Source organism: Rhineura floridana, chromosome 4, assembly GCF_030035675.1.
Source record: "Rhineura floridana isolate rRhiFlo1 chromosome 4, rRhiFlo1.hap2, whole genome shotgun sequence".
NCBI classification, from domain to species: domain Eukaryota; kingdom Metazoa; phylum Chordata; class Lepidosauria; order Squamata; family Rhineuridae; genus Rhineura; species Rhineura floridana.
In genome coordinates, this window is record NC_084483.1 from 125,451,123 (window position 1) to 125,470,046 (window position 18,924).

Consider the following 18,924-nt stretch of genomic DNA (forward strand, 5'->3'; position numbering starts at 1 on the left):
AGTAAAGAAATGAATTATTTATTAATTTTTTAAAAAAGTCTTCACTCCTACACTGACTGCTTTCCACTGCCGCTGCAGATGACACCTCCCCCTTGCTCCAAACGAGAGGGGAGGCCTTTTGCTGAAGCGCCAGAGTGTCTTTCAGGAGCACTAAGGGCAGGCATCTGCCTATAAAATACATGGCAGATGCCAAAGGAGGCTGAGGGTGGAGCTACCAGGAAGAAGAGGGGATTACTGTCACTGATTCCCATCTCCTTGCACTGCCGCTACTGGCCACGCCCTTGCTTAGAATGAGAGGTGAGGGCTTTTTGTGAAGCAAAAAGAAGCAAGCCTGCAAAGAAAGGCTGCTTTCCCCCTTCCTTCCTGGCAGCCAGCCTGCCTTCCTAAGGGGAGGGGGGTCACAAAAAAATTCAGCTTATAAAGGGGGTTCCGTGTTCATAAAGGTTGGGAACCACTGATCTAGAGGCAATTTTTTTTTGGAGGGGGGGGAATTACATTTGATCCATAATTCATCTAAGTATTACAAGCAGTAAGTAATACAATTCATATTCTGAATTCAAGTAATTACAAACTTTGCTGAAGTGCGCAGCAAACTGTAAGAATGATGACTCACATGGAAAAGGACAGCATTCCTTTCTTATGAGAATCTGCAAAATAGGGAAGTGTGGATGGACCAGGCTCATCACACTCTGAGCATTTAGAAGTGGCCTCATATCTGTCTCCAAATGAAACTAAAGATCAGAAACCAATCTCTTTGAGTTTGTCCATAGTTTGTTACAAGGAGCAGCTATTGAGAATAATTCAAACCATAGGAGTTCAAGTCTCTGAGCCTCCAGCAGATGAGAGTGATCCAGTTTTCCAAATCTAGGCTTCTAGGGGAGCCAATCTCTGAATATTCTGGATAACATCATAAGATGCTTAAGTCAAGAACATGGTTTTTAAAATGAACATTTTATTCTGAGCCTAGGCCTTTTTGTTTTTCTGTCACATGAGAGTATTTTCTCAGTGATGTGATGGTGGAATTGTTATAAAACAATCCTATTGTTATTCATGAACATTAGTGTTCAGCGAAGCCTGTTTTCTTTTTTTTAAAAAAACTGCCAATGCATGCATTACTTAAGGTGCTGTAACAACTGCAGACTATATATGATTTTGTCATGAATCTCAGACTGGGCTTGCAAATATGTTTGTCCTGATTATATTTTGTATGCCTGATGCAACCAGCTGACCTGTAATACAAGTGTGAGTTAAGATTATTTTTCCCTTCACTGGTTTTGTCATTACACTTTCCTGAATTATTTCTAAGGAGAGTTACCATTTCCAACTCTTATTTTTCATTAGGGTTTATGCCTGCACTTTAACACAGCTGAATCTCCCATTGATTTCTATGAGGTGTTGTATATGTAGGATCTTTGGGGCCCTTTGACAGGAGTTTGAAAGTCTGAGCTGTATTCAATTTTAGCACATCACTTTTTAAGACTACAGGGAACTGATGAGGAAATAAAGAGATTGTGTTAACAATATAATAGAAAGTCATTTGAATTATTTATAAACACATGATAGTATATATACTTGAATTTTAGAGAGAATCTTTCCCCTGATATAAATAAATCTGTATACCTACAGAAGTTCAATAAAATTTCTCAGATTTATTTTTACAGCATAGCAGCAGGGCAAGTATCTCAGCTAAGAATTTCATCTGTGAGACATCTTCAAGTACTCAAATGCAATAGTACTAGAGTTGCCAGGTCAGAAGCATCCCAAACTCTGAGATTTCAGGGCATGCCCTAGTGATGTAATGGGGGCGGGCCCTAGTGATGTCATTAAGCATGATACATTAAGCATCAACCACAGTTACTTGGAGCATACCACTCAAACAAACAAAAAATCTCTGATTGGTAATTAAGATAGAAATCTTAGCTAAATGAGGGTGTTTCTAGGTCCAGTTGAAGTAATGGGATCATTCCTTCTCACCTGCTTAGAGAGCATGGGCAAGGAGCACTTAATCTGGCCTACTTGCTTTTGGCAATATGCGTTTAAGCGCCCTCAGACCAGGCCAGTCACCAGAAAGCCATTGTAGGAAGAAAGGAGCCTAATGTTGTGGAGATCAGTGCCGGTGCCAGGCTATTTTGCACCCTAGGCAAGGCTAACTACTTGCATCCCCCCCAAAATTGCTAACTTCAATTTTCAAAAACAGATGTCTTGTAGAAAAAATAAAAAGCACAAAACTTGAAACTGCTAAATTTATTTTAGTTGCATTTTTTCCAAGGGTTAAAAAAACTAAACTGTATAAAACTGTGCCCCTCAAAGGTCAGTCCTGCGCCCCTCTGAGGTTTGCGCCCTAGGCGGCTGCCTAGTTGGCCTAATGATAGCACCGGCCCTGGTGGAGTTGTTTGATGGGAGCACTCAGGAGTAAAGATGGATGCCCCTGAAGGCTGTAATTCTAAACACACTTACTGAAGGACTAAGCCCCATAGAACTCAACAGGACTTACCTATGAGTAAATAGGATTGTACTGTTGGTAAGGCTTGACTAGGGATCCTCTGCAACTATATTCATATGAAAGCAGGGTTGACAACCTCCTGCCTGGAATGCCATGCCTGCTTTTTAACGTGGCTGCTCCAAACCTCTTTACAGACTTGACCATTCGCTGCAGAGAGAGGTCTGAGAACTGAGTAAAAGAAGATTATCTACTCTTTCCTGCCTACTTTGTGGGCTGCTATAAACTCATTTTGACAGACAGCCCAATTACAGTGAGTAATAATTGACAGAGAGAAAACACACATGGTTTGGTCTACCTTCACAGGCAGTAGCTTGGGAACAACAGCAATTGAAGCCACACTTCCCAGTATGTGAATTCTCTTTTACCACTACTGGGCAAGAAACAAACTCTCATAAAACCGACAAGGTGCATCATCAGTGGGTTTAAGGGGGTTGAGCTGAACTGATGGAACTACTCTTGTTGCTTCTATAGTTGCTTCTATAGTTGCTTCTGGAGTAAGGTCAGAGGTAAATAAATACTTGATCTCTCAGTAGCTTTTGATACCATTGACCATGGTATCCTTCTGGGCCGACTTGGTGAGATGGGTATTGGAGGCACTGTTTTGTCTTTCAGGCCCCTGGCAGCTGTGCTATGGAGTGCCGCAGGGTACAAATCTTGTCCTCCATACTGTTTAACATCTATATAAAGCTCTCGGAAGCGGTCATCAGGAGTTTTTGGGCAACATGTCAGCAGTATTCTGATGATACAGAGCTTTATTTCTCTGTAACATCCGAATAGGGAGAGGCCGTGCAAGCCCTGGACAGGTGCCTGGACTCGGTGGTAGGCTGGATGAGAGACAATAAACTGAGTCTGAATCCTAGCAAAACAAGAGGTGCTGTGGGTTGGTGGTTCCCAAGTTCGGATAACTGGTCAGTTTCTTGCTTTGGATGGGGTTGTTTTCTTGTTATGTGCCTTCAAGTCAATTTCAACTTGTGGCTACCATATCAATCAGCAACCTCCAATAGCATCTGTTATAAACCACCCTGTTCAGGTCTTGTAAGTTCAGGTCTGTGGCTTCCTTTATGGAATCAATCCATCATGTTTGGCAGAGGCCCAGATGACCTCAGTGGCTAGGAATACTTTTTACCAGCTTTGGGCAGTAAGACATCTGCAGCCGTTTCTGAACTGGGATATCCTGACCACTGTTGTCGATGCACTGGTAACCTCCAGGCTAGATTACTGTAATGTGCTTTATGTGGGGCTGCCCTTGAGGTTGTTCTGGAAGCTGCAGATGGTGCAAAATGCGGCAGCGCGACTGCTTAGTGGGGCAGGGTATCACCAACATGTCACCCTACCGCTGAAAGAATTGCACTGGCTGCTCATTAGCTACTAGGGTAAGTTCAAGGTTCTGGTTTTAGGGTACAAAGCCCTATACAGCTTGAGACCAGTATGCCTGAAATATTGTCTTGCTGATACTATCTTATCAGGAGGTCTGTTTCTCACAACATAGGAAATGGGCCTTTAGTGTAGTGGCACCTACCCTTTGAAATCCCTTCCCCTTAAATATTAGACAGGGGCCATCTCTGTTATCTTTTCAGCACCTACTGAAGACCTTTCTCTTTCAACAAGCCTTTTAAGAAGAGACCTTATCCCAATCTGCGTCTGTGTTGAAATTACTTCTAAAGATTTTTAAAGATTTTTTTAATGAGCTGTTTTATAGATGTTTTAACATGTTTTTAAATATTTTTAAATATATATTTTAAAGTCAATTTTTATGATGTTTTAGAGTGTTTTTAGTGTTTTTGTTTGCTGCCCTGAGCTCCTACTGGGAGGAAGGGCAGGATATATTTAATAAATAAATAATTAGAATAGCTATATAACTTTTTGTAGTAGTTTTGTTTAGCTAATATTTTTGAGGGTCCAAAAAAGTAACATAGTATATTTCCATGTATCAAATCAAACTTTCCCTTATAATACTGTTTTTTTGCAACAGAACCCTTAAAAGTTGTTTGAGTTTGGTGCAATTTTCTTATTTGTTTGAAGTCATCTGGACGAAATTATAGGCTTCCCACATACTTTTTCTTTAAAAATTTGCACTTGACTGACAATATTATAGCTCCATCCCACACATCAAACACTTCTAAAAGACAAGCTAGGAAGTTCTGCAAGAGGCTAGACATTTAAAGTGCCATTGACACAGCAATCCTACATACATTTACAAGGAAGTAGGCTCCATTGAACCAACCTGCACTTAACCTTTGAGTAAGCATGCACAGGATTGCACTGTTATTCATTACCATTGTTTCAGTGATTTCACACTTATTTTCAACTGCATCATAAGAACAAAGTTGGAAACTGGATATCAGGTGGGGTGGACTAATGCCCAGGGACTAAGGATATTTTCATCCATTGACATTTTGTTTTTACGCTCAGAGATCCATCAGTCATATTTCTGAGGAGAAAAGCATTTTCCTCATTTTTATTTTAGGCAGTGGCTTTTGGATGCTCGGTTTGCTGTTGAACTTTTTCTTTGCCTTTCTGGTGCTTCTGCAGCAGTTCTCATCAAGGCTGCTGCATGCTCAAGCTGGCTGGGGATAAAGGAACTGTGGTCTGAAACACCTGGAGGGTACCAAGTTGGTGAACACTGTTATGCAATGGCACTCTTTGCTCTTTCTACTCCGTGATGGTGGCATGCGATAATTTGGATATGCACAAATCTGCTGTGGTTAAGATCCTGCCTAAAAACAGATTAGACTGGATGCCCCGAGTTCCCTTCAAGCTGTATGTTTTTGTGGTATCTCATATTTATCTGGGTAAACAAAAGCAACAACAAGAACTGAGAAGTTAAAATCTACCTTAACGCAAAAACAGTGCTCCAAAACAAAATTAAGGTACAGACATAAAATGCGTTATTATAAAATATCAAAAATTTAATATATATAAACAATATAAAATCCTTATAAGTGTTCTCATATAGTATTAAAAAAATGGGCAAAGAATATGTAAACAGATCAGTGCCCAAACACAATAAAATACAGAATATATAATATAATTAAGGCAATATCAGTGTGGAAATCAAGGGCAACTTGTAAACAGTGGCCAATGTACATAAATCAATGCCCATAGAATGCACAATGTATACCATAGCCAGACGCTTTTCAACAGTTAGTCTTCTTCAGTGGCTTTCATGATGAGTATACACTATAAAGGGCAAAAATATAATAGAGAACATTAACTACTACTGGTGAATGTCTCCGAGTGAGGAATGTTATACAGCTGATATAGCAAATGCCATAAACCACTTTTGTATATTATATTCTAAGATATGAACTGGTACGTGGGCTGTTCATTAACTCAATTCTTCTGCATGAAAACAATTATAAATTAAGTTGCAGACTAATCCAATAGAAATTTTAATAATAATGGATAAAATGATTTTATATATAAAGAAAGAAAAACATAATACATACCATTTCCTTCTATCAATCAGTTGTAAAGAATATATTGAGAGTTTTGCCAACGTAACATATCTTAGAGATCCTCCGTGGTGCAGAGTGGTAAGCAGCGGTAACGCAGTCGAAACTCTGCTCATGGCCGGAGCTCGATTCCAACGGAAGGAGGAAGTCGAATCTCCGGTAAAAGGGGTCGAGGTCCACTCAGCCTTCCATCCATCCATGGTCGGTAAAATGAGTACCCGCCATATGCTGGGGGGTAAAGAAAGGCCAGGGAAGGAACTGGCAATATATACGGCCTGCCTAGTAAACGTCACAAGACGTCACCCTAAGAGACAACTCACACTATAAGTGCGGGGACGCCTTTACCTTTAACATATCTTAGAGATGTTGCTGTATTTTAAATGTCTAATCAGCTAAGTAGTCATGGGAGGGTAAGTCTGCAGAACTAACACAGCTGTGGAAACTACTCCTCCGGCCACTCAATACATGCCATATCTCAGCTGAATTTGCTTAGCTATTATACATTAACCCTTAATGGGTTAGCAGAGACACTTCACCATAGGAATACTATAACCACCTGTATGCCAATAAACTGTCAAAATAACTATAAATTAACATGCACAATTTCCAAAATGCAGATCACAAAAATGCTTGACAAAGAATTACAGACACAGAAACCAAAAGTACTTCTTATTTTAACAAGGGCCCACAAAATGCTTCTTGTTACAACAAAGGGGCCCAGTTTAAATCTTCATTTAGTCCATTTGGCACCATCGTCTTCAGGGAATATATCCAAAAGAGTTCTCTTTTTTTCAGGTTTGCTTCCAGTTGTCTTCCTACTCCTATGACCTTCTCGATAGTCCAAAATTCTACATCATTTTCAGTATGTCCACAGCTAATGAAATGTTATACCATCGGAGCATGCAGTGTGAGGATGGTTTGAAAAGAGTGAAAGTGTCATATACGGATTGGAGGAAACTCAAAACAAATTTAGATTCAGATTGGACATTAGAAGGAACTTCTTGACAGTAAGGGCAGTTCAGCAATGGAACCAACTGCCTAGGGAGGTGGTGGGATCCCCTTCACTGGATGTCTTCAAGCAGAGGCTGGACAGCTATCTGCGGGAGATGCTCTAGCTGTGGATTTCCTGCTGTGAGCAGGGGGTTGGACTCAATGGCCTACAAGGCCCCTTCCAACTCTATGATTCTATGATTCTAGAGGAAAGGAAATTAGGATGTTACTAGACATCCTACCCCAATGATTTTGTAAAATGGACAATATTAATGAAAGGGAGGTAGATTAGATTTAAATCTTTATTCCTTCTTGCCAGCAGATTTAATACGCCTTTCTTCTCTTGCTATTACTCTTGTCTTTTTTGGTTCTTAAAAGATTTTTAGTTCTTTGAAAGGCTGTGAGCTTTTTTTGCCAGCTTATGTTGCTGTTCAAAATGTAGCAATCCCATGTGGGCCAAATGAGGAGGCTTTGAGATTAGAGGTGGGAAACTTCCAGCCCACCAGGCCTCCCTATTTGGCCCACAATCAGCTGATATTATAGATCAAATAATATATCTGTGGTTACATAGATGCACTTATTCCATTTTATCTTCACGATTACACTGCTGTGTAAGTTAGACTGAATGATAGTGAGCTTTTTGACACAGTGAACCTCATGAAGTAGAGGTTGAGCACCTAAGTCTCTCCAAGGCAGGTCCAACATCTTATTTGCTACAGACGTCCACAAGTTCTCTGAGTTTGTCTCCACTTGGCCCAGGGAAGGAGGTATATAAAAGGTATAGCAAACCACCAATTTGCAGGCCTAATTCAGCCCACCAACTCTTTTTCAGGGAACCTGCAGCCCCTCCAATTTATCAGTAGCATTGGCAGTGGCACTGAAGGTAACATGCAGGCACAGGGCTGGGCGGTTTAAACCTCTTCTACTGGCCCAGTACCTCAACAGGGATGAATATCACACCTTTTCAGATGATCTGAAGAGTAGAAAGGGTGTTGTTCTCCTCAACACTGCAGCGGGGGGGGGAGAGTTTTAAACTGCCAATTTCAATGATGTGATGGGGAAGAAGATAACCCCACTTCTGTCACGCCCAGGTTGGGAGGCAATTCTTTCTTTATTAAGGAGATTTCAACGTTATATTTACTGCACTTCATGCAAACATCTAGTCTAACTCACTAAATTCCCTGACTATCTAATCCTGCAGCGTTGAAAGAAAGTTGACAGAGCAAAGTTTTCCCGCCTCTCCATCGCTTATGAAGGAGGGAGGCGGGTACATAGCCTCACGCTTCTTCGAAGAGATCCCCCTTCCTCCGCCCTTCTCTGCTCCTCCCTCTGCTGCTGTGAGCTCGAGGGGAGGGGGGATCCTTGGGCCCCTCTCCTTCCGAAGTACTGACATCCCTATCCCGTGCGGGGGGGGTCGGGAGAGTGGAAACTGGACACCGGCTTCTTCCCAGGGCTGCTGGGCTGAGAAGGGGTTACGAATCCTCTTCCCTCCACCTCCTCCTCCAACCCCCCCTCCTCACGGCGCAAAGGGAGGCATGAGAACTGGCAGGGATGAGTCCCTGGCAGTTGGAATCCCAAGGTCTCTCACTGTCGACATCTCTCTCTCGCCCCCCTCCTCTTCACTCCCCAGCTGCAACTCCTGGAATTCCAAATCCCCCTCCCCACTCTCTCCCACCTTGTCTTCAGGATCCCGATCCAAAGTCTCGACAACTTCCACTGATTGGCATATCTCTTTGTGTGTGTGCACATGCAAGATCTTGGGTGTGTGTGTGTATTCTCGGGTGTGTGTGTGATCCCTGGTGTGTATGTGGTATATGTGTGCTTCATTGTGTGTGGGTTGGTCATACCCACTTTTTGGTCATGGGGTATCTGAAGGAAAATTTGGCCTTCGGCCAAAAGATCCTAGCCACCCCTGGTAGACGATGATGACAATTTGTCACAATTTTGCACTCAAAGAGACTTACACAATAAAATAGAATACCAAAGATATTAAAATCAGATAAAAACAGCAATAAACAAAAACTAAAATCCTCATCCAAAAGTATGTTTCAAAGGATCAAGCCCTGCCCACTCCACTTTGTTGAGCAGAACAAAGGCCACTAACATATCTAACTATCCTCCCAATTAAGGTTAGGTTTTATTATTATTGTTTGATTTTTTAATGCTCTAATGTAATTTGTATGTTTTTATGTTGTATGTCGCCCAGAGTGGCTGGATAACCAGCCAGATGGGCGACTAATAAATTCAATAAATACATAAATGAATAAATAAAAACCACAAGCCTAGGTATATAAGAATGTTTTTGCCTGATGCCTAAAAAGTAGAAGTGAGGGTGCCAAGTGTGCTCCCCTGGGAAGCGCATTCCACAAATGGGAGCCACCACTGAAGAGACCCATTCTTGTGTTGCCATCCTCTGTACCTTCTTTGGAGAGGGTACACTAAGAAGAGCCTCAGATGCTGAATGCAGTGTCTGCCTTGGTACATGTGGGGAGAGGCAGTTCTTGAGGTACTGGGGTCCTGAACCACGTAAAGTTTTATAGGTCAAAACGAGCACTTTGATTTGAGCTCAGAAAAGAATTGGCAGCCTGTGCAGTTGAGTCAGAATACATGTTGTATACTCAGACCGTCTCACCTTGGTCAACAATCTGGTTGCTGAGATCTGCACCAGCTGCAGTTTTCAAACTGTCTTCAAAGGCAGCCCTATGTATAATTCATTGCAATAATCTAGCCTAGAAGTTACCATAGTATAAACAGAAGTATGCGTCATACAGTGTCATATATCATACATCTAGCCCTATTTACTTGAAGTGTGCTCAAGACACAGATAGCGATTAGGCCTGAGTGCAAAGGGTGTAAGGTTTTGTTTGCTTGTCGCTTGTATTTGTCTGCTGTTCCCTTGGCTGATCCCACCATCTAGTCCTGCTTACCTAGAATCTAGGCTGAAGATGTGAAAATTGTTGGACTTGGCTTTCGGCTTGGTCTTGAAGTGGCTCTTTTAATTTTGTCAATCAATCAAGTTTATTGTATGGTCATTGACCCAATACACTTAGATTATAGGTAGAAGAAAAACCTTAGTTACAAAATATATAAAATACATCAAACAGGCTCAAGTATTTATCTAAGGGGGCAGGGGGATCTTCAAGCGGGTAAGTTGAGCAGCGTAAATAAACTTAGCCACTTGTAGGGTTGTTAGTTTATCAAGACCAGCCAAAAGATGTTGTAAAGGTATAGTTTTGGACCTGCCAGGGAAGTTCTTTAAAATTGGATTTATATACTTAAAATGTTCAGCAGTGTAATAAGGACAGAGAAAAAAAGACATGATGCAAAGACTCAATGTCAACATTGTTACACGGGCATAAACAATGGCTAAAAATGATGCCATGAAAATGGCCTAAAACGGGCTCTCGTAAACACTTGGCGGAATTTAGGTAAGGTCAAAAATTGTAAATACAGAGCCAGTTTGGGAAATGAAAAATTTAGACCAGAATAGAGAGGTGAGCATGTTTTGGTGGCATTTGGCACTGAGCTCTGTAGATAAATATCCTTAATCCAGGTCTCAATAATCCGTCTGGCTGACACGGAGTCCAAAGATGAAAGGTATTCTGCTGGGAAGCCCAACGAAGCCAGCTTGGCAAGGAGGGCTTTGGACCATGAACTGATAAAAGGATCACGCCAGAGGAAGTATAGATAGCTGGAAGAGGGGCATGCATAAGTTAGTTTAACCCAGTATCTAAATGTTAAAATCCAGGCAAGGGATTCTAATGAGAGCTGGCCGGCCTCTAGCCTGAGGCCAGCAGCCGGGACACATCGGGGGACCCCAAAGGTTGATCTTAAAAATGTAGACAATATCGATTCAATTCCGGGATTGAAACTTGGGGCCAAAGTGGAACTCCATACAGGAGCTGGGGGGAAATTTTGGACCTAAAAGCCCGCAAGGCTGCTGGGATATACTGTCCCCCCCGGTATAAAAGAAACGACAGATGGCTTTTGACGTATTCTTGACAGTTTGAACTGCCAAGTGTACGTGTGGGGACAAAGAAAGAGTTGAATGAAACACAACTCCCAGATATCTATATTGCCTAACCTGGGTGATTTTTTGGCCATCAATTATCCACTCGGAAAATGTGCGACTCCGGGAAAAGACTAAAATTTTTGTCTTGTCAAAGTTTATAGATAGTAAATTTAAAGTGCAGTAGGCCGTGAAAGTTCGGAAGAGTCTTTTCAGGCCTACTTGAGATAGGGATAAAAGTACGGCATCATCTGCATACAATAGAAGAGGACAGGGCTGGTCGGCAACCTTTGGGGGATGAAAGACAGGGGAATGGCAACAAGGGCTGAGGTCATTCCAAAAAAAAGGTTAAAGAGGGCAGGAGCTAAAATACAGCCCTGTTTAACCCCATTAGGGGCAGGAATGGGGTTAGTTAGAGTCCCATCTGCACCACAACGAACACGGAGAGTCGTATTTTGATGGAGACGATAGATGAGACAAAGCAGTCTCCTATCAATGCTGGTACTAGCAAGTTTAGTCCAGAGCTTATCCCTTGGGATGCCGTCGAAGGCAGATTTTAAATCGACAAAGGCAACGAACAAGCCGTTGCCCAAGTGGCCCGTATACTTCTCTGCCATATGATTTAGCAGGACACAATGGTCAAGCGTGGATCTCTCTTTTCTAAACCCAGCCTGTTCCCAGCCCATAACATTCTCCTCTTCAAGCCAGCAGGTCAACTTTAAGTTTAAGTAGCTGGCATAGAGTTTGCCCACCACTGATAGAAGACTAATAGGCCTATAATTCGATGGATCATCTCTAGCTCCTTTTTTGAATACAGGGATGACAATGTCCTCAAGCCAAGATGCTGGAAAATGACCAGAGTTGTTGATCAGGGTGAATAGACTGGCCAACAGGGGAGCCCACCATGCTTGGTGGGACTTCAACAGTTCAGGGGGGATGACATCTGGGCCGGGAGCTTTGCCTGATTTCAGGGCGCTAATCAAAGACTTAATCTCACTCTGCATGACTGGTGGCCAAGATGGAAGGGCAGAGCAGTCTATAGGAAATACACAGGATGAGAAGTGATAACTTTGGGCCACAAAAAGATCAATAAAGTATTGTTCCCGGATGGTAGCTGGGATATTACATGGGGAGGGATTGGGAGTGGATAAGGCATTGGTAACTAGAGACCAAAAGTTTTTTGAATTCTTAAGTTGAGAAGCATTTATCAGAGCCTTCCATCTGTCAGAGATTGCCTGTTTCTTTTTAACGGCTATCAAGTGTTTGTATTGCCTTTTAGTGGCATAGTATTCTGGGGGGAGCAAATTCAAATTTTCCCTCCTATATTGGAGGTATATCTTCTTTAATTTTAATTTGGCCTGGAGACAAGCATTATCAAACCACCTGGGAAGGCCTAGTGTGAGTTGTGACTTGGAGACCGGTGGTTTGGATTTCAGAAATGTACTCAGGGCAGAAGTCAATAGAGAATAGGTAGTTATAGTGGAAGGGGGATCGGGGGCATCAATTATGTGGCCTTTCAGGCTCAACCCCAAAGGGGAATCAAGATAAGAGATGATCCTAAGTGACATTCCAGGAGACCATTTAGATCTCCAGTGTTTAAGGGATGATACCTTATCTTCAGGATCACATTTAGTTACCAGGGAACCTTTCTGAGGAAGTTGGATGGAAAAGTGTAGGGGAAGATGATCACTATCCTGTCTATTACCCACCGTAAAGTTAGAAATCACATTGGTCATAACAGAAGGAATCAAAACATAGTCAACAACACTACTAGCTCAGCCCGATACAAAAGTGAACTCCGTGGTGTTATCAACCTGAGTTAGACCATTTAAAATTACCAGGTTAAAACAACCAACCAACCAAGTTAGGCAAATGCCCCCGTGATTCACCTTAGGGTCCTTGGAAGTCCAGTCATATCTAAATTAAAATTTTTGGGATCTGCGGCCCCCCAAAGGCCAGAGGAAAAAAGAGAGGAATTATTGGGACCTATCCTTGCATTAAAATCCCCCATTATTATGGGGTAAGCTCTACAACAAAGGGATTCAAGGCCCATTATATAGTATTCAAGGGCCTCCCATGCTGAAGAGATATTTTCCTTTAGAGAAAAAGGTGGAATGTAAACATTAATCAATAAAATGGAAATAGATGGAAAAATCATTAAAGCCGCTATAGCCAGGTTCCCGCAAGGTGGGAGTTTCCTAACACTTGCTCAGAGAGTGGTGGAAAACAATATGGCAAGGCCGGCTTTTGGCCTGCCTCTTCCCTTTGGGGGCCCAGCAGGGAGATTAATTGTAGAAAAACCATCCAAAAAAAGATTTTTGGTGGACCAGGTTTCTTGTAGGAAAATTATCTCAAACTTACTGAAAAATGCAAAGATCTCTGGGTTACTTTGCTTAGACGCCCACCCTGAAATATTCCAGGAGAGGAAACTAAGGTGCATTCTAGAGGCGATAACCAGTTTCCTGGACTCAGGGGGGCAGGGAATGAGAGAGCCTACTTTTACTCTGGACAGTGTTGTAATTTGCTGTGTATGATTATCATGTCAATTGGTTTCAGAGATCCTGCTAAGTTCACCAGTCAGGTCTACATAGACTGCCCCGTATGTGTTGGAGGAATAGTAGGCACTGTTTCCTTTTCAACCATAGCCCTCAGAAGTGGAGTTGGTGATACTGGGCTCAGTTCCTCAGGGCCCAGGAATCTAGCTTGTAACCAGTCTTTTCCGGCCTGTAGAGGTCTGAACGGGGAATTTTTGACATGTTCTTTTAAGGGTTCATGGCACTCCACCGAGATAGTAAATAATTTTACAGGGGATCCAGAAGAGATGGAAACTTTAGCAGGAATGGGAGACACCACAGATTATCCCAACGTCCGAGAGTCAGGGGTCGTTAGGGGGCAAGATGATTTCAAGGATTGTTCCAGTGGCCTACTAGCTTTGTTCTGGAGCATAATATGGATAAGCGTGTCTCTAAGGCGAGTCAACCTGGAGGTTATCTCTTCCTGTGACTGTAAAGGTAGCAAGGAAAATGACTCTAGAAGATCTGTTTCTTCCGGAAGTAGAGTTAATTTAGAGTCAAAAGGAGGTTGGAAGGATACAGAACTTGAAATAGGACCAGAGGTGGAAGAGTTTTGAATATCCTGAGGATTACCAGGGGAGAAAGAGGAGCCAGATAAGGCATCCTTCCCCAAGGAATGCTGATTAACGGAGAACAAATTTTGATGGGTTTGATTCACAAATAGTCAAGAGACTAATATTCCAGCATGTAGAAATTTATCCTTCTCTGAATAGAGAAGTTTAGCAGACTCTGTCGTCTGGAATGTCATCATGACCAGAACTTGCCAAGGATTATGGGGTAAATATTTAATGTCAGTAATATCGGTAATAGGAGCACAGTGAGGAACAATCTTTTTAACCAGGAACAAAAAATGAGCTTTGCGTGAATCAAAGGACTGGGCACCAAAAGGTTTAGGAAAATTAGAAAAAATCAAACTTTGCTGGCTAAGGGTCAGGTTCCAGGGTTGTTTGCTTATGGGATTACGAGTGAATCTGCAGTTATTTTGATTGTGGGACAATGGGACATAGTCCCTATTTGGTGTAGGTAGCCGAGCTTCCTGTAATTCAACAGAAGAAACCGGGGGTGGTTGACAGACATTAGATTTATCAACAGGTTGAGATGGGGGAGGGAGGGGCTGAGTTGCTGTATTGTTGAAAGGATGACCCTCGTGAGAATGCTGGAATGCCGAACCCTTCAATGGAAGATTAGGAGAGGGCTGCTTTGGTTTTTCAAGCAGAGCGAAAAGCTTTTTATAATTTAAACCCTTAGTTTTTTTGTGATTGATTTCCGTCCTCTCTCCTTTGACTTAATAGTTTTTAGTTTTACATTTCCTTTTCCCAGTATAAGATTTAACTTGAACTTGTTGCACTCTTTCCGATGCAGATGCAGAGTGTAGCGGCTGGGGAGGTCGAGGAGGGCAATATTCTTCATCATCAAGATTTTCCCATTGTTTATGAAGTTCAGCAATAACGACCAAAAGGTCGTAGTATTTTGAAAGAAATTTCTTAATTAAAACAAGTTCAGCAGCTAGAGGAGCGAGGACATTCTCCTATTTCGAAGGAGGAAAGTTGTCTTGTGATAATAAGTGTGGGGATTTGGTATAAAAAGAATGGGAAGGGGGGTTAGGAGCCACATTGCTGCTAAATTGTCCAGTAAATATTGAATCCAAAGTGTGTTATTTATTTATTTATTTATTAAATTTATACCCCGCCTTCTGGCCAAAAGGCCCTCAAGGCGGCTTACAAAAGAAAATGAACATAACAATACATCAATAGAACATAATACCTCAATAAAATACAATTCTCAAAATTAAATAACAATTCTCAAAATTAGATAACAAATAACATTATTAAAGCAAATTATTGAGCAAGTGACTGCTAACCTATTCACTTACCTGGGGGTAAGTCCCAACAATCTCAGTAGGGCTTACTTCTGAGTAGGCACAGAGAGTACTGCACTGCAACACTGCAGTATTGGCATTAATTCCCACTGTCCTTCCAAACTTCATAAAGTAACAATGCATGTCTACTCAGAAGTAAGTCCTATCGAACTCAATGCGGCTTACTCCCAGGTTTAGGATTGTAGTCCAAAGACGTTTAGGAAGATAGTAGCTGTCCACCTACAGTCGTAGCGGTTTATGGAAGTCTCATCTTTCCTGCTTTGATTGCCCTGCTGCTCAGGCCAAGGCCTGGGTTCAGGCCATTGTACTTTGGAGGAGGTGAGGGGGGGGGCTGTCTTCTTTCCAAGTCCCAAGACGTTCCAAACTGGTGAATTCGTTTCCTTCAAACCAGCCTCGATAAGTGGACAAGGGGCCCATCGTGTTTTGGGCTGCCGGAGAAGCGACCATTTTGAATCTGATCGATAATTTAGGATTGGGTCGGATTGAAGAGAATGCCGAAAGGTTCTGTACAATTCGGAAGCGTCCAGATAACAGTCAAATCACAGCCACCCCCTTAGCCCTGCAACTTCGGTTTGAAAGGTTTCCTTCGAAGGTAGAGCGCCTAAGCACACTTTATGTGTCCCTTTAACTATACATCCCAACTCCCGGAGGCTTAAGCTCCCCTCCGCCGGAGGTTGCTCAGAGCTGAACCCTTTGTCCAGCAATCCAAGGAGGAGGTCGCCTTTCCCTGGTCCTTTTTGAACTGGATGTGTCAAACACTGCACCTGGGATCTTCCACGTGCAAAGCGTGGGCTCTCTGTTACTCGCTTAGGATTCCTCCCTTCTGTTAAAGGCAGAAACGTAAAACAGGCGAGAACCCTGTTTCGCCGCGGGAAGCATCGTTCGCTTGGGCAGCTGGTGAACACGCCCCTCGCTGCGCAGAGGCAGACGCCATCACAGGAAAAGGGCCCGCCCTCTTCCTTTTTCGATTTTTCACCAGGCCAGCGGCACAGCAGAGGTCGATCCTGGAAGGTTGAGAGAGGAATACATAGTTCTGAGTCAATGGCATAAGTTTTTGGAGATTGGAGAGGAACGTCCTTTAAAGAAATAGCATCCAGGCTACTTGCAGGCCCAATGAAGGTAGGTGTCAAAGGAGCTGCTTGGGCTACTTGAGCAAGCTCTGTAGCAAAGTCTAGCCCGGGAGAAGATGTTTCAACTTGGCAAAAGGCAAGGCTGTTCCTGTTATAACCCACAGACCAATCTAGATTTACAAGGGGTGGGATATCTATGCTGTTAACCGTGTCTTCAAGGCTCACACCTGGGGGAGGAAATTGGTTGCCATTTCCCTCAGTCAGCTCTTTCGGAGGAAAATAGGAGTAAATTTTCATTTGCTTTGTCTGTTTAGCTTTGGGTTTTTTGACTGTAATAAGAGGTGGGAGAATCTCAGCTCCCAGTGTCTTGCAGATGGAGTGGGTAAAAACCATTTCGTGCTCAAGGGTTAAGTTGAAAGAATGCCGCTTCAGTTCCAGGCAAGCAGATAGTGTTTGTCTTTGCTGCCAGGAAAGTCCCTGAGAAAAAGGGACGGAGGGGAGGAAGAAATTCCTCAGCAGACCTTTTACGATAGAGATAATTATCACCTTGGGAAGTGTCTCTACAAACTCTTCGACTAATAAGAAAGGTGCAGGGAAATAATGCAGTTCAGGGAGATTTGTTTGAAGTATAAGTCAGAGCTGCAGCTCACCTCAGTCAAGGGAAGCAAGATAAGCCGTTCTCAGAAGCTGTTTCGGTGCTGCTCTCGCCGCCATTTTTCATCTTTTTTGTTGTTTTGAAGAAATTCTCCTTCTCCATTGTATCTTCTTCCTACTTGGTGGTTAATGTAGTAAATTTGTATCTTCTTCCTACTTGGTGGTTAATGTAGTAAATTTGAGCTGTCTCTGTAATATATTGAAATTTATCTGGATATTTGTTTCTGTTTCCTCATGTCCTCTTATTGTGGTCTTCCACGCTCGGTGGTGGCAAGGATGAGCTCATGTTGCTCTTTTGTAATATGTTTGTTTTTCTTTTTCTGTCTTTGTTATCTCTTTTTTTGGCTATTTCTTTTAATGTTATTGCTTCTCTTTTTTACTTAATGTCTTCCACTTCCAGCATAAGAACTTATGCATTCGCCGGGACCTAGATTCCCATTTTATGACAGTTAGTCCTAATGAGGTGTCTGGAACACCGTCTAGTCATGTTTTGTTGGATGAGTTTCAGTCGGTTCAGTTCGAGGACGTGGACAAGGTGCTTGGACAGGTACGTGCAACCACTTCGGTACTTGATCCTTGCCCCTCTTGGCTTATAAAAACTAGCAAGGATGGAACAGCTGGCTGGGCCAAGGAAGTGATAAATGCCTCTTTACGAGAGGGAGTGGTCCCAGGTTGTCTGAAAGAAGCGGTGGTGAGACCACTCCTGAAAAAACCTTCCTTGGACCCAGAGGACTTTAACAACTATAGACCAGTGGCAAATGTTCCATTCTTGGGCAAGGTCTTGGAACGAGTGGTTGCTGACCAGCTCCAGGCGCTATTGGATGAAACCGATTATCTAGATCCATTTCAGTCGGGTTTCAGACCTGGTTTTGGCACTGAGACGGCCTTGGTCGCCCTGTTTGATGACCTATATCGGGAGAGAGACAGAGGGAGTGTAACTCTGTTGATTCTCCTTGATCTCTCAGCGGCTTTTGATACCATCGACCATGGTATCCTTCTGGAGAGACTTGCGGAGTTGGGTGTTGGAGGCACTGCTTGGTAGTGGTTCCGCTCCTACTTGGCGGGCCATCTCCAGAAGATAATACTTGGGGAACATTGCTCGACCCCATGGGTTCTCCAATATGGGGTCCCGCAGGGTTCGGTCTTGTCTCCCATGCTCTTTAATATCTATATGAAGCCGTTGGGTGCAGTCATCCAGAGTTTTGGAGTGCGTTGTCATCAGTACGCTGATGACATGCAGCTCTACTTCTCCTTTTCATCTTCTTCAGGTGAGTCGGTCGATGTGCTGAACCGTTGTCTGGATGCGACAATGGACTGGATGAGAACTAACAAACGTGAGACTCAATCCGGATAAGACTGAGATGCTGCTGGTGGATGGTTTCTCTGGTCAGATGGTGGATACATACCCTGTCCTGGACGGGGTTACACTTCCCCTAAAGGATCAGGTTCGTAGTTTGGGAGTCGTTTTAGACTCTTCCCTATCACTCGAGGCCCATGTAGCCTCGGTGGCACGGAATGCGTTTTACCAACTTCGGTTGGTAGCCCAGCTACGTTCCTATCTGAGTAAGGAGGACCTTACATCAGTGGTTCATGCTCTGGTAACCTCACGTTTGGACTACTGCAACGTGCTCTATGTAGGGCTACCTCTGAAGACGGTTCGGAAGCTACAGCTAGTGCAAAATACGGCGGCCAGACTGCTAACAAGAACTAAGCGGTCTGAGCATATAACACCTGTTCTGGTTCGCCTGCACTGGCTTCCAATATGCTACCGGGCCAGATTCAAAGTGTTGG

At 43.0% G+C, this 18,924-nt stretch overlaps 1 protein-coding gene and 1 long non-coding RNA gene across 3 annotated transcripts in view; one reads left to right on the top strand and one right to left on the bottom strand.

The window, feature by feature from the left end:
- PACRG (parkin coregulated) overlaps positions 1–18,924 on the top strand; it is a 444,517-nt gene that overhangs the window by 145,807 nt on the left and 279,786 nt on the right. The window lies entirely within an intron of this gene.
- LOC133384434 (uncharacterized) lies at positions 5,544–5,992 on the bottom strand. The gene is made up of 3 exons (XR_009762558.1): positions 5,953–5,992; positions 5,785–5,845; positions 5,544–5,683 (listed from the first exon to the last, which is right to left on the bottom strand). It is a non-coding gene; the product is annotated as an uncharacterized LOC133384434 (long non-coding RNA).